A 14,520-nucleotide genomic window follows, 5' to 3' on the forward strand; every position below is an offset into this window, starting at 1 on the left:
TACTAGCTACGAATCACGATAATCAAACAAATACACGAAAAACATTCTTATCTCACTCTCAAAGCAAATAACGAAAATCGAAGATGTCAAGTGAGTTCTTTCGTAGACACCATGTTTTAGTGATGTGCTTCGAACCTCAAGTGTATCGAGTTGCCCTTAAATATGTTTAATTATATAAAAAGGGAATTTGGAGGAGATTAAGCTCTTCTGTAGACCTTCTACTGATTGTTTCGCGTTTTCCAGATTATTGTAAGTGCCCCGAACAATTATAACGCAAAATGAGAATGAAAGTAACTTTTAAGTATTATTGTTTCTTTATAATGTACAAGTATGGAATAATAGTCCAACTTATCTAACGATAATTTTACGAAAATTAAGTACAAATTATTCATAAAGATGTATCATGTACAATGTCAATAATCCTCAAATAGATACAGAATATTTAAATTATTTATTTGCAGGTTAAACGAATATTCATTATATCTTTCATCTTTGTTCAATAATCAAACTATAAAAATGAATAAAAGCATCGACAAACAGGAGCATCCCTATAGGAACAAGTGGCGCCATCGAGTCGAGGGAGGAAACTCGCGAATAGAGCGGGGGAAATTAAAATCTCACTTTTACTACAATACAGTTATCCATAATTGCGTCTGCTGTTGTTACCCATTTACCTCGTTTTAATATGACTCTGGGAATAAAGAGGTATTAATCAATTATGTTTTCTAGAAATTCGGGTTTTACGTGTTTATTTTCGTTACGTTCTGTTCCTAGTAGTTTCTACGAATATGAACATGTTTCACATCTATTTTCTTTTGTAAACGCCGTTATATAAAATTTATACGGAAAATTCCCATTTCCAACATAGAAAATAATAATGCCGCTAAAACCTTTAGGCTTAAGATAACATCTGTGTCTTTTTTAAATGTCATAGGCAAGAAGGTGGTCATCCTTTTGTGCTTGACACCGACACGTCGTCGATTCTCATCGTACGTGCCGTCTCACAAATCCGAACATGGGAAGAAAAATGCATTCGTGGACAGCTCGAACAAATCCTTCAGGTTTGAGCCGCACTTTTAATCACAACGTCAATAAAAAAAAGTGCGTGCGTACAAAGTACACATGTCAGGAGTTAAACTTCTTTGGCAAACTAATTTTTAAGTCTTCTTCATATTTATACAAATCTAGAAATTTAGATTTCCGAGACTTAAAGGAAGGGAAAAAGGAAAATATGTTAGGAATTCAATAAATTTAATTGTCAATATTTTTTTTAATTTACAATTCGTAATTTGAGACTTCAATAAATTATTTCGCATAAAATATAAAATACTAATATTTCATAAATTATTCTCTTTACAAAATTTAAATTTAAAAATAGAATTTCTATAAGGTAATTCGCCCATCTCACTCTTTCCCTTTTCTTCGACAAAAACGCTGCATATCTTCATCACGCTTTATATTATTATTATTGCGTTTCATCCGTAAAAATTTTACCCTCATTCGCCTAAAGAAGCAACACTTCAAAAATTCATTTCTGTATATAATAAACGCACTAGAGTTGAAAACGCAATATACATTTGACTATTGAAACTCGGGAGCACCTGCACGTCACTTTGCTAAAATTGTTAAAACTTTCACACCTCACAATTTAAACATGGAGAAATTTGGATTTCATTTGACTAAATGGCTGCTAAAAGTTCAACCGGAATTCCGTGTTCACTTAATATTTAATGCATGAGGACGTGTTGTGTGAATATTTCGGTAAAACTAATAAAATGCAACTGTAATTTAACTTAATTTGCGGATTTATTAAAGTGAGTGATTAATTCATTTTTGCTTAAACTAAGTAAATTATAATTCCCATGAAAAACTACAAAACTATTTACATAATAGCGACGCCTGCCATTCTCGAATACAATGGAGGGCAAAAAATTTGCAATTCATTCATTGAAAAGAATGAAAATGTAATTAAAAGTGGTATTTTTAAAGCTGTGATCTCGTTAAAATGTATAACTGTGAGCTTCACAACAGGAAAGTGCTAAATTATGATGTGGGAGACTGAGAAAATATTATATTACCTAGAGCAGGAGGTGCTCAATGAAATAAAAAGAAACTATCCATGGTCAAACAATTTCACAAAATTTTTAGCATCATTTTAGCGTATAAAGGAACTAGATAAATGGTAAAGTAAAATATCAATGACTTAAAAATATTAACATAACAATAAAACAAAAAAAGAACGATGTAGATCTAAATTTAGCAAGACTTTTCTTCTCAAATGACATTCTGGCCTCTGACACCTCTGATACGTTCCTGCGTTCTGAAACATCTTCTTGGTATCAAGCATTGCCCCCTATTCTCTTTGGCGGAAGAGGAGTATGCAAGATAAGTGTAGCTCTTCCGCATTTCTCTCACAAATCTAGCAGTCTGGTAGGTAAAATCCTTAGATCTACAAACTACTAGACTGCTGATTTAACAGATGCGAGAAAGGCTTGGTTAACATCCAGCCCAGGCTTGAGTTTGTCTTCTAACGTCAACTTTCAATGAAGCTACGATTATCCTCTTTGATCCTCAATTACAGACCCACATTGATAAAGTTGTGGTTTATAAAGTCATAATAAATAAACAAATAAATAAATCATTTAGATGCTAGAAAAATTCACTCCATGAAATATCGTACAATTACTTTTAAGCAATAATATAAATAATTATGCATACGTTCAGTAAGCTTAAGTTTATGGATGTCAAACAGCATCTGCTACGAGTAGATGCAGTAAGTAATAAGGCGACAGGTGCAACAACTGAATATGAGGCACCCGCGGATATTAATCGCTACGACTGAGTATGCCGCACGTGACGATATGTGGCGCAACGTGTTCTATGTACTATTTGTTTATTATGGATAATTAATTATTTTGTATAAGGTATATACAATAAGGCGAAGGTGGTTTTGTGTAAAGTACTAAGCTTAAATTTATTTAGTAATTTATTGTTATACTTCTTTTTAGGCTTTATGAAAAAGGGAGCTTTTTAAAAAAAACTCACTTTCCATTTTGTATAAAATCAAGACACAAGATGAAAATAAATAAACTTAAGTGGAAATTGGCAGAGTAGGCAGATAGAGAGGCACACAGTAAGAGAAACAGACAAGTGGAGCAACAAAGAACATTTAGAAGGTGAATAGACTAGATTAAGTAAACAGCAGGTGCAGTGCAGACAGAAATGGCGGGAATTGGAGAATGCAATAGCAAAAAAGGGAACACAGATACCTGGGAATGAATGAAATCCGAAAAAAGGCTTTTATTATTATTATAAACCATCATCTCCTTAGAACTTTGCTTCTATACAATCAAATTTTTCTAAATGTTCCTTCCAACTTGTGTGTGATATCCTTTTTACATCCATCGTATCGGGAGTTTGTCTATTCCAGGTTTTCTTCTACACATAATACCGGTTAAGACCGAGCTCGCGTGGTATGGGCACCGACGGATTAATTTAATGTTGAACATAAAATTTATATTATTTCTATAATAGCATTAATTAAAATAAAAACAGAGTTATCTTAATAACAAGCGATGTGTTTATTTAGTTCAACATTCGCTCGAATGTAGCAATATTTGCTTTTCCATTTATTTACTTGTTTTAGTATTTATTCAAGTAAAGAGCTCAGTTGTATTATGGGTTGCAATATGCAACCCCTTAAATATTTAATACCTCCCATAAATAAAGCTTGCATCCACACAATAGTTACGTCCTTACGTAATTTATAACTGAATAGTGAGTGTTTTGTGCATTTTTGTGAACTACTGTGAGGCAAGGTATCAGTAACCTCTCTTTAGTTCCAAAATAGTACAATTTCTCCAAACCCTTGGTAAGGATACATCGTAACGAGGTATGTACTCAGGACTTATTATATTAGTGTAAATTGCGTATCGACGGCCACCGAACCGTTCTTTGTGGTAGGTACATATTTTGTTAACTTCATTATTATGTATTCGTATAGCAATCGAGAGAAAATATTAATAGGTAAAGTTAGGCAAACAGTACAAAGGCTAAGTGAACAGACTTCGAGTGACGAATGTCAAAGGCTTACACAAAATGCAAATGTAAGCGTTATCGCCTCAAATGCCGCAGACGGGAACGAATTTTTATATGTCCCAGCTTTTAATAGATGCAGTTCACTCGAGAAGTACTCGTCCCATTGAAAATATTCCTTGACCTCAAATTAAAAACATTATAATTCTTATATTGTCGCATATGTTCGCAATTGTTCCATGTGCCTAACTGCCTAGTATGAACACGAATTATCTGCCTAATTCGCCAAAGTTTCGGGTTTTATCTAGCTATGACACTAATTATGAGGATGTTGATATTTTCCACCTCACCAAAGAGGATTTGAGTAAATATATCCCTCCTCCGTTGAAGTGTCTTCAATTAAAGTCGAATTTTAGTCGCACTTATAAAGCCTATTATCGACGGGCGAGTAAGACCGTGGTTTTAAATACCGACGAACCTGGCTCGCGGCTCGTTGGTGCTGATCGATTAGCAAGCAAAACAGTCGCAAACATGTCTTGTTTCGAGTCTGAAGCCTTGTGTTATCTCGCCATGGGATAAATAAATTTTATGTTTTTATTTTTTCTTTGTTTTATTTATTTTATTATTTTAATTTTTAATGTTTTTTTTTCTTAATATCGGTTATATCCGAGTTTGGTTCATATTTTTTTGCAATATCCACGAGTTTATTATATGCTGCAAGCCTATTTGCTTTGTTTTAAAACTCGCTTGATTTAGTTTGCCATAAACAGGGACAGTCTCGAAAGGCATTTATAAATTGTATTATAAAATCGTGGCTGCAAGTACGTAGATCCATTATTGTGACACGGACTGAGCACGCACGCGAAGTTTGTAGGTAGGTACTAGGTACACAGCTCTTCTGGCGCACATCCGTCCTCTAGCGCTGTCGCCGAAAAGTGACGGCTCGGCTCGCCGGCCGCGAGCCAGGCTCGGCGGTATTTAAAACCGTGGTTTTGCAATGATACACCGGCGAGCTTTACCGACGAGCCATAAAACCGCGGTCTTACTCGTCCATCGATCAGGCCCTTAAGACACTTCTACTTATGCAACAAAAGTCCCACAAAATTTAGTTTTTACCCATAAAACAAACAAATATCTACTTATTTACGTTTATTCTTATTTTTAACTTTTAATTTAATTCTATTTATTATACACCGTTACACACGATTTACTCACACTTCTTTAATATTTATCTTTAATATTATTATTATTATTTTTCTACTTGGTATTTATAATTATTTATTTTATTTTATTAGACGCGCAAACTAGCTGCTGTGGTCTCTGGCAGAATGACCAGCGCTGTGGAACTTTTGCTCCTCAGCATAATGCTGAGCCAGGGCCAATTACAACCACAGTACACACACATTGCACACTAGAAACGAACCGAATGGCAAAAGAACATTTCTTAATTTTAATTTCTAATTTTTATTGTTTGTGATATCTTATTTTATTTTATGTTTTCTTTAAGTATTGTTATTTTGTGTGTTTATGTGTGTGTGTTTTTGTTTGTAATAAATGTTATGTCTATGTCTAAATATTTAAAGAGGCGGGCTGGACTTTGTTTAGCTGTAATAATTTAGTTTTTTCTTTGAAATATTAAGTATTAATTGATGATTGTTTAATGTTAAATTTCAGTATTGTTTAATTTTTTAGTACTAATAAGTGTTATCTTACTTATGTTTTCTGTTAAATTTTATTTATCAATATAATCTATTTGGGCTTTACATATTGTCTAAGTGTTTTGTTTGATAATATGTATGTGCGCTGTAAGAAAACTAATAAATATACAAATAGAATGCAACATTATCCCTGAGTATTGCTAATAACTATCCAGCCATGCAAAATCGGGATAGGCCGGTAGTAATGAGGTTTTCAGTCTTATCTTACAGATTATACTTATAGATTTTTGAATTTATATGTGAAAGAATCATAAAAACAACTATTAATACGTAACTCTAGTGCGATTCCCCAGTTAATATTATTCGCAATGTGGCTGGTCTACGAAAATGTAAATCGATTAAAAGAAAGACTACGCCTTGGCAACATAATATTCTTTCCCATTTTTTAGTCTACGGCGTAGCACAACTTTGTTTGCACCACAATGCCTACGGTGTAGCTAACCGCAATGCTAACGTAGCAAAGCTGTCTCAAAATATTCATCGCCGTAGCTTCGCCGCAATTGCCGCGTCAAAGGGATAGAATCATTTACTATTAGGTGGTAAAATATTTCAAGTGAATTTACACATTGGCATCTCTCTAAACATACAGTTCAATCAATTGAAAAATGCTTACGCGGGCCATTTAACTTCAATCCTTTTTGTGATCACGTGTGAAAAGTACAGTATATTTTATCGAAGTGATGTAAGAACCTTTCAAGCAGATTAACATTTCTTATATAACTACAGCTATCCAATCGAGTTATCGAGATTACGTTTTATTAGTAATAGCTATTACTATTAAAACGTAATAAATATAATCTCGAACTCATTTTACATTCTGAAAAACTAAAAAATATTTGCGTACAATGATATCTGTCAGTTTTGAAGTATCAAAGTTACACAATGGGGGCATTATTTCTCGGCCGCGCCAGGTTGGCGCCGAGCCAAAATTTTAATCCTACTCAATTCTATGACTTTATTGAACAAATATAATATTTATGTCAGGTTTCGGCAATTAAATTAAAGTTTTAGGTCTAAGGCATTCTGCTTACAATTTCCTTCATCGCTGTATGGGCTAGTGTTAGATACGCTAACTACGCAGGTAGAAAAAAAAATCGGTTGTCTGTAAAGTCGGTTTACTGACGATAGTTGAACGTGACAACGTCATAAAAAATATTTATGGGATGGTTGCATTTAAAAAAAAAATAGTTTTATTTGTTTGATAGGTATTTTGTATGGATATAGAGAAGGAGGTAAATGGAAATCACAATTGAATTGTTCAAGTTACATTTATTTGTACGCATAAATACAATTATGTTAATTTTAAATGGAACGCCTCAGAGCGAGGTAACGCCTCAGAGCAAGGTAACGCCTCAGAGCAAGGTAACGCCTCAGAGCGAGGTAACGCCGCATGAGTCATGTTTTTTCGTGCGTGCAGCCGGCTCCTTCGAATTATAAGACGTTGTCACGTGAAAAAAACCATTGGTGGCAGCGCAGCCGCGATCCGGACGCACGAGCTCAGGGTTAAGAGTGGCACGCTCAAGCCACTTCTACAACTAACGATTTCAAGACAATTTTAAATTATATACACAATAGTACATTATTAGCGTCACTCGAATTAAAATATTGATTTTACTCTATTTCTTCAGAAATCGGATGTATCTCCCAAAAATACTAAAAGAAGTGCTTAGTGTATGTGATTTTCATTGAAAGTATGGTTATCCAGTCCGAAAGCATTCAAAAGCAAACATTTCTCGAGATAAAGTAGAATGATTGATGGCTCAACGTTCCATACATCTTTATAGCAAGGATTGGAAAGAAAATATACGAAAAAATCTTTATTTTGAAATGAATAGAAGTGTATTTTATTCTGTATAATATTACTTGGAAGTTACATAAATAACGTGCAGTTGTATGTACATTTTTATTTATACGAAACAATATCCACACAAAGGCATTTAAGAAGAGTCTGACATCTATATTAATGTAGTAAAAATAGCTTCGCGGCAATTTCCATGTAATATGGTGGCCTGCGTTGAATTGAAAATGCAGCGTTTCGTATAATAATAGAGCACAAACCTTGTTAAGTGAAGCCTTCCACTATTGCGAACTCTGCCAAGGAAATATTAAACTGACAATACATACGATACAAGCGTTTAGAAAATATGTATGAAGCTTAAATAAATTGCGTGTACTAATCGTTATCGTTTATTTAGAATAAATTTAACGTAATTCTTTTAATATGATTATTAAGTACCCTATAGATGACAATTTTTCTATTTAGGTATAAGATTCAGAGCACTGGCGACGGCACTTGTGCATGTGGTATATCTTAATAAATTTAATAATAGGACAATGTTTTAAAGGTAAAGTAGTTTTATACTTATTATTATTCAAATATATCAAATTCTCCAACAAACGAAATGATGTTAAGAAGGTACAAACTTTTTATTTGAGTAACGAAGTGCCTGTTTCATCACCCAAGACCCCCACACAAAGAAAAATGCGCATATAGATTGATAATCGTTATTGAATGGTTAATCATAATCGTTGAAGGTATTTAAAGAATTTTCAAACGCGATTACCTGTAACAAATAAAAGCAAACACCTCAAAAGTCACAAAGCGTAACTTGTTTAGAAATCTTGAAAAAGATTTATCAAAGTAAGGCGATCCCATAAACAATTTACATTTAAATTGATCCCTCGCTATCACAGCGATTAGCTCCAGATAAGCGGGTTTGGCCATTTAGGAGCAATTTGTGCCTTAGCCAACGTGAAACCAGACACAACAATTATAAACAATTTTACTTATTCGTTGATTGATGATCGTGGCAAGTACGCCTAGTTCTGAAAAGATTTAATTAATATTCGTCTGGTGATTTGTTAAATATCTTCTTAGATGATAAATATTTCAGTAACAAAAGGGAGAAAGTTGGGTCATGACAAATAAAACGCTGAGTAAATTTCTATGTTAACATAAAACTTCCTTCAGAAAGAAATCCAAACAAATAAGTGAGTACGAGGTGCACAGAGTTTGTCGTCACTTCATATTTTCGCCGTCAGCTAGTTGCTTCTCATAAAGATCACAGAATTCTAGATATAATATCCAAAAATATATTCATTCTCGTATTTTTTTTCTTTTTCGTATGTCAATTCACACTCTGTCTAGAGCTCTGGCCAATGTCATAAATGTCTTTTGGAAAAACTGGTTTGACAGCTCTTAAAGCTCGATTACATTACAGCATTCGGACATTAACCTCGCTACAATTTTTCTTAATGATCCACACTATAAGTGACCAAGTAAGCTCTTTACGAGTTAAAATTCCTTTTTTAAGAAAGGAATAGCAAGAAATTATTTTACTTCATTTTAAAGTTAAAATAATACAATTTCACTAAAAGTCATTAAGCAGTTAGCTTTATCATTTGTGTTATATATATCGGATGTAGACCAAAATAAGGTTTGTTAAATTATTTTAAAGTATTTGTCGTATCTAGTTTCTTTTGTTCGCGTTTGTCAGAGTTTCATTCCGTCTAAGTGTATGTTTTATTCAAAAGTAGGTTGTATTTGAATGGGAAGAGACAATATTTGGAATTAAATTCTCGATGAAAATGTCTGAATCCCAATGACGAAATGTTAAGCGCTCTTTGCCGTAACATTTCGTAGACTTTAAAATTATATTCACAAATGTAAATTGTTGATGCAGTCAGGTGAGCTTTTTATCAAACTGTTTTTATTGTTAAAGAATCGACTCCGATAACCTACATTAAAAAAACAACAAATAACATGCACGGAGTAAACAAACGTGTAGCTTCTTATCTCGACATCAAACCACTTCAGGCTCTTCGCTATACACACGCTACACAACAACTATCGAACTCCTCATACTAATGAGGCTTTCTTCAGACCTGTGTTCTCTTAGAACTTTAAAATGAAAAAGCACAAATAAGGTGAACTCTATATTTAAACAAAGGAACTCTTAATAATTATGACACGTAACTTAGCAAAGAAATGGTTCAATTAATGTTTATTTTTAGATTAAATGGGGTCGGTAACTTCTGCTGAAATACTCGCAGGGATATACAGTTTCATTTAGTTTGGATTCCAGAAATAGTTATAGTTAGATGAGTAGACGGCCATAGCACGACACGACACTATACGATAGATTCGTTTAAAGTTGGCGATGAAGATAACATTGTACCTACCACAATGAATTTGTGATTATTCAATAAATATATTCATTAGTTATGTTTTATAAACGTGACATTTCAACTATTACAACGTACAATAAATAGTTTTACTCGGAATTCGCAATCAATTTGCAATATAATTTGTTCCCAACTCCGAGAATTGATGGCTTCATAGTTGTTTTATTGCGCTAATAGAGTTGTGCAAATTATTATCGTCATGCTTTGAATAACATTTTGTAGCTGATATTAAAGTAACGCTAATTTTATTAACGAACTTCTGGACTATTAAACTAAATAATAAAAATAACTGACTAAAATATTTTTCTAGCCTTTCTGCCATGGAACATTTTGCCTCGTGCGAACTCGCGACTAAAGTAGGTCGTCAGACGAAAAACAATCGTTTCAATTGTTTAGATTTAGAACGTTTTATCCTAACTCAAGCATTTCCACATTTCTTTGAGATTGAAGGTGTTTCACTGTTAACTAACAAAAGTTTAATTTGGTTTTATTAATAAACGTATTACCAGCCTCATTTATTTCAATCTTTTATTCAGTGCAATTACAAATAAGTATTAATATATAAAAATAAAATATATCCCTTATGTTAAGTAAGTAACGAACCGCAATGAAATGTATGAAAAACAATACCATAAATTGCTTTCAATATAAAACAATGTCCAATCACCAAACAATATCGATATTACTTTGCGAGATAAATGGTGGAGTTGGCTCAAAAACACAATTTATCAATTTAGAAGAAAATGCTTCAGAAACGTCGGGAAATGCGCAGAAAGCGGATTCAGAGTATTATGTACTTTGTTGTAGGACACTTTTGCAAAAATATCGAATTTTCGCTTTATAATATTCAGAAGTTTAGCTTAAACGTTAATGTCTCTTTCACCTGCCGTACATATTGCACTAAAATACATGGATCCAGGGGTGCAACCACCTTCGTCTCCATTCAAGTTCTTCATAGACCAATATTTCATCTGCGTTTAATTAAGATGGAGAAAATGATACTTAAACAAAAATGTTATTAGTTTAGAATTGTAGAAGAAGTATAGCAAATGTCAACTTAAATAACTCCAGTGAACTGTATGATGTCGAATCAAGTTGAATGTGGAAAAAAAACGTATATATATATATTATATATAGAGCGGTCTCTGGACCGCGGAGTGATTACTGAACCGAACGAACGATACGTTTTACGTATTTTCTAAACATTGCATTTAAAACATCGATCAGGCCGCAGCTCACTCGTGGAGGATAAATTGACTGAAGTTTAGTAAAAAAGTAAGAATTATTTATTATTATAAAATGCTTACTTTTTGCCTACATGTAAAAAACTACCGATGTTTTTTTCTTCAGAAACGTCTATCACAATTATTTTGGGATTTTACGGTAAATCAACTTTAAGCTTCTTTGCACATTAATTTTTATGTAAATATTATGACAGCTGGCGTATTAGTTTCAAACAAATAATTGTTACATGTGTTCCATATGCTTTTTGCCGACAAACCTTTTAGGCAGCCAGGCTTTGGTTACAAGGCAAACGTTTGCGCTGCAAAAACTCAAGCCCCAAATATAACAACCCCTTCTCTTATACGAGGCCATCTTTAAAATATTCCTGTGTAACAAATATATACATTATCATTCGTGGGTATCGTTCGTAATTATAAAATTTTGCCTCGGCATAACGGGTTAGGTCATATTAATGAAAAATAGAAATAGTTGGGAATTATACAAAATCATTCTAACCGCTGTCTGAAACTGATTTGTCCATAAAGCAAAACTTATTACAATCAGTTTAAATACATTTGTTCAGTTTGGACATTAATTTTACATATAAATTAATGATAATTGAAATCTGTTCGGGTATTGATGTGATAAGGGCAATAATTCAAATAATTTCGTTTACCTAGGAATTTTAATTGGTAATTATTATACACCAGTTTCCTACGTTACCTAAAATAACAAAAGATTATCTTGATAAACTTTTTCTGTAAGATGCCAGTCAATCATTAATCAAACCCAAGGCCGCGGTCAATATACAAAATATATCTTATCATCCTTCATGTCAGAAAATTTTTTTATTGGAGTTAGAGCTATTTGAAAGTTTTGTTATAAATATATAAAAAACCTCTATAATAAATAAAATTTAACAATAAAATACCATTTAAATACTAATAAAATTAGAGCTTTAATGTTTAAGATCATTTCCTTAAGACATTGCTAAATATTGTTTTGTTGGAATAATTTAAATTCAAATACACTTATCGTCAAGTAAATTTTCGTGATTCAGCATTAATTACTTTGAGATTGTAAACTCTGGCTTGATTGGTGCTGAAAATGTTATATTTAAAGATGACTTTTAAGAGTTATTCATTAATAAATAATTTAGAGCTTTTTAGTGTATTTGTAAGCAAGGAACAACTTATTTATTTACGAGCTTCGACGACTGTACGAATTATTGAATGCTAGCCTGTCTTATTTCTCATGAATATTTATAACAGTATTCGAATATATAAGAATACCAAACTGTACCATGCTAATTAAGGTCTATAAAAAAATAACATTATTCTAAAAAGTAAGTAAGTAATCCTGTATTTGAGAACTAATGAAGTTTCCTAACGGGTTCGTAATAGGTTATATGCAATTCCAGTTGCAGTTTCCAATTGAAAACAATTGAAGGCACAACAATGCTGCAAAGATACCTATGTGAAAAATAAAGACCTAATAAAAATAACAATTTAAACGATATTGTTGTCGTTCATATATTCCATGTCAACAAGAAAAAATATCAAAAGCCATTTGTCAGTGTATCCTTGACAAAGTGCGCCGTTCTTATATTTTTATGGTTGACGGTGTAGAAGAAAACATTGCAACAGTGTTGGCACGGCTTAGTCTTTATAATTTATTTGAAAAATGTTCTGTAAAAGAATTTTTAAATATATTTACCGTGCGTATTAAAAAGGGTTTCGTATGTTTTAACCTAAAACATATTTTGATTCCGTAATGCCGTTGATAAACTTTTATTTTTAGTGTTTAATCCGAATATGCGTTCTATTTTCAAATAAAATTTCACTTGTGTCAGCGATAACTTTTAGGTTTTAAAACTAACGATAACTATGCCTATAGTTATACTCTCTGTAAATCGAGACGGAGGGCAAAGTGATATCGAATTGCTGAGAATAGTTACAAATGATCAAATTTCTGATAAGAGTTCGAAAATTCATAACCACTTTTAATCCTAGATTTTTGTGATAAATATTGAATGAAACCTTTGTCAATTTAAAACTCTTTTGCTCCAATGGCATTTATTAATTTTGAAAAAAGCAACACGCATTTTCTCTTACCTTTACTCTCTAATTTTAAGAAATACCTCATTACCATAAGCTCGTAAACGGGTCGACTGATGAAACAAACTGTACAGCGATAATACAATACTATCAAGCTGGATCAGGCCGTGAACAGGCAGTAAGATCAATCGTGAGATACTGAATTGCGCAACGCTGAACGCAATCAGTCGTAGTCCTGGTTTTGCCGACATAAATCAAAACTTACCAACAACAGCTGGGAAACACTGATTGAGAACTGTTTAATATATATCCTTATAGAATACAATTCAAGCCGAGGATTTTAAAGTGAGAACGGTAAGGTAATTAATGTATAATATAAGTTTGATGTATGTATTTTCTTCTTTATAAATATTCAAGTGGGTTTATAAATTCAATGCCATGCAAATTGGTTTAACCGATAGGGTCATATAAAAATGTCGAAGAATTTTCAGCAGCTTTTCAGTTTTAATGCTGTGAACATTAAGGTTAGCGGCTATTCGTAAAGGTTGAAGTTAAGTTTATCTTTCCCAAGACCATTACCGGACTCTGATCTCAGTGGGGCCTATTAGATTTTTATCGATTTATTAAGGCCGCGTGACGTAAATCCCGTTATGTTTTTATACAAGTTTTAAATACAATATTTGTAAATAATGTTATTATTTTCTTAAAACTTCACCACTCTTCAGTAACTTAAAAACTGAAATTATCTTTGACTTTCTTTATTAAATTGATACTACTTACTAACTTCGATTTTACTCTAAATAGGTTTAGTATTATATGAAAGTGATATTTCACTATTCGTAAAGGAAGCGGAATACGCCGGATTGCAGGCTGTTTGGAAAGATATCCTGAATAATGCCCAATGAAATGGAAATAGGAAATGGCGTAGTGTAGGGGATAGTCAATAATATTTCAACGTAAACATATGTATCGAGAGGAAAATACGTCGCAGAAAACTATAACTTATTAAGGTCCGTATTCAAAGACGTCACTCAGAGCAAAGATCACCTGAGACTACATTTGAAATTAGATAGGTACTCAAGTAGCTACTTTATTCAGAATGTATTTTAAGCATCGTTCCGCTGAAACTAGTTTTACGTGAGTCAAAAGTCAAAAATCGTTTAATCATATAGGTAACACAATGTACACTTATGAACGTCAAAAAAGAAATGTATATAAAATTATTCTAACTTTACATTTAGTGCCAGTTCTCAAATCAAGAGCGTAGAACGGAAAAGAAGAACTGGCAATAAACTCTCCGC

At 32.7% G+C, this 14,520-nt stretch overlaps 1 protein-coding gene across 3 annotated transcripts in view; it reads right to left on the bottom strand.

Moving 5' to 3' along the window:
• LOC125053968 overlaps positions 1-14,520 on the bottom strand; it is a 103,550-nt gene that overhangs the window by 55,670 nt on the left and 33,360 nt on the right. The gene's annotated exons all lie outside the window — the stretch shown is intronic.

The sequence above is a fragment of the Pieris napi genome, chromosome 11 (genome assembly GCF_905475465.1).
Source record: "Pieris napi chromosome 11, ilPieNapi1.2, whole genome shotgun sequence".
Classification (NCBI taxonomy): Eukaryota; Metazoa; Arthropoda; class Insecta; order Lepidoptera; family Pieridae; genus Pieris; species Pieris napi.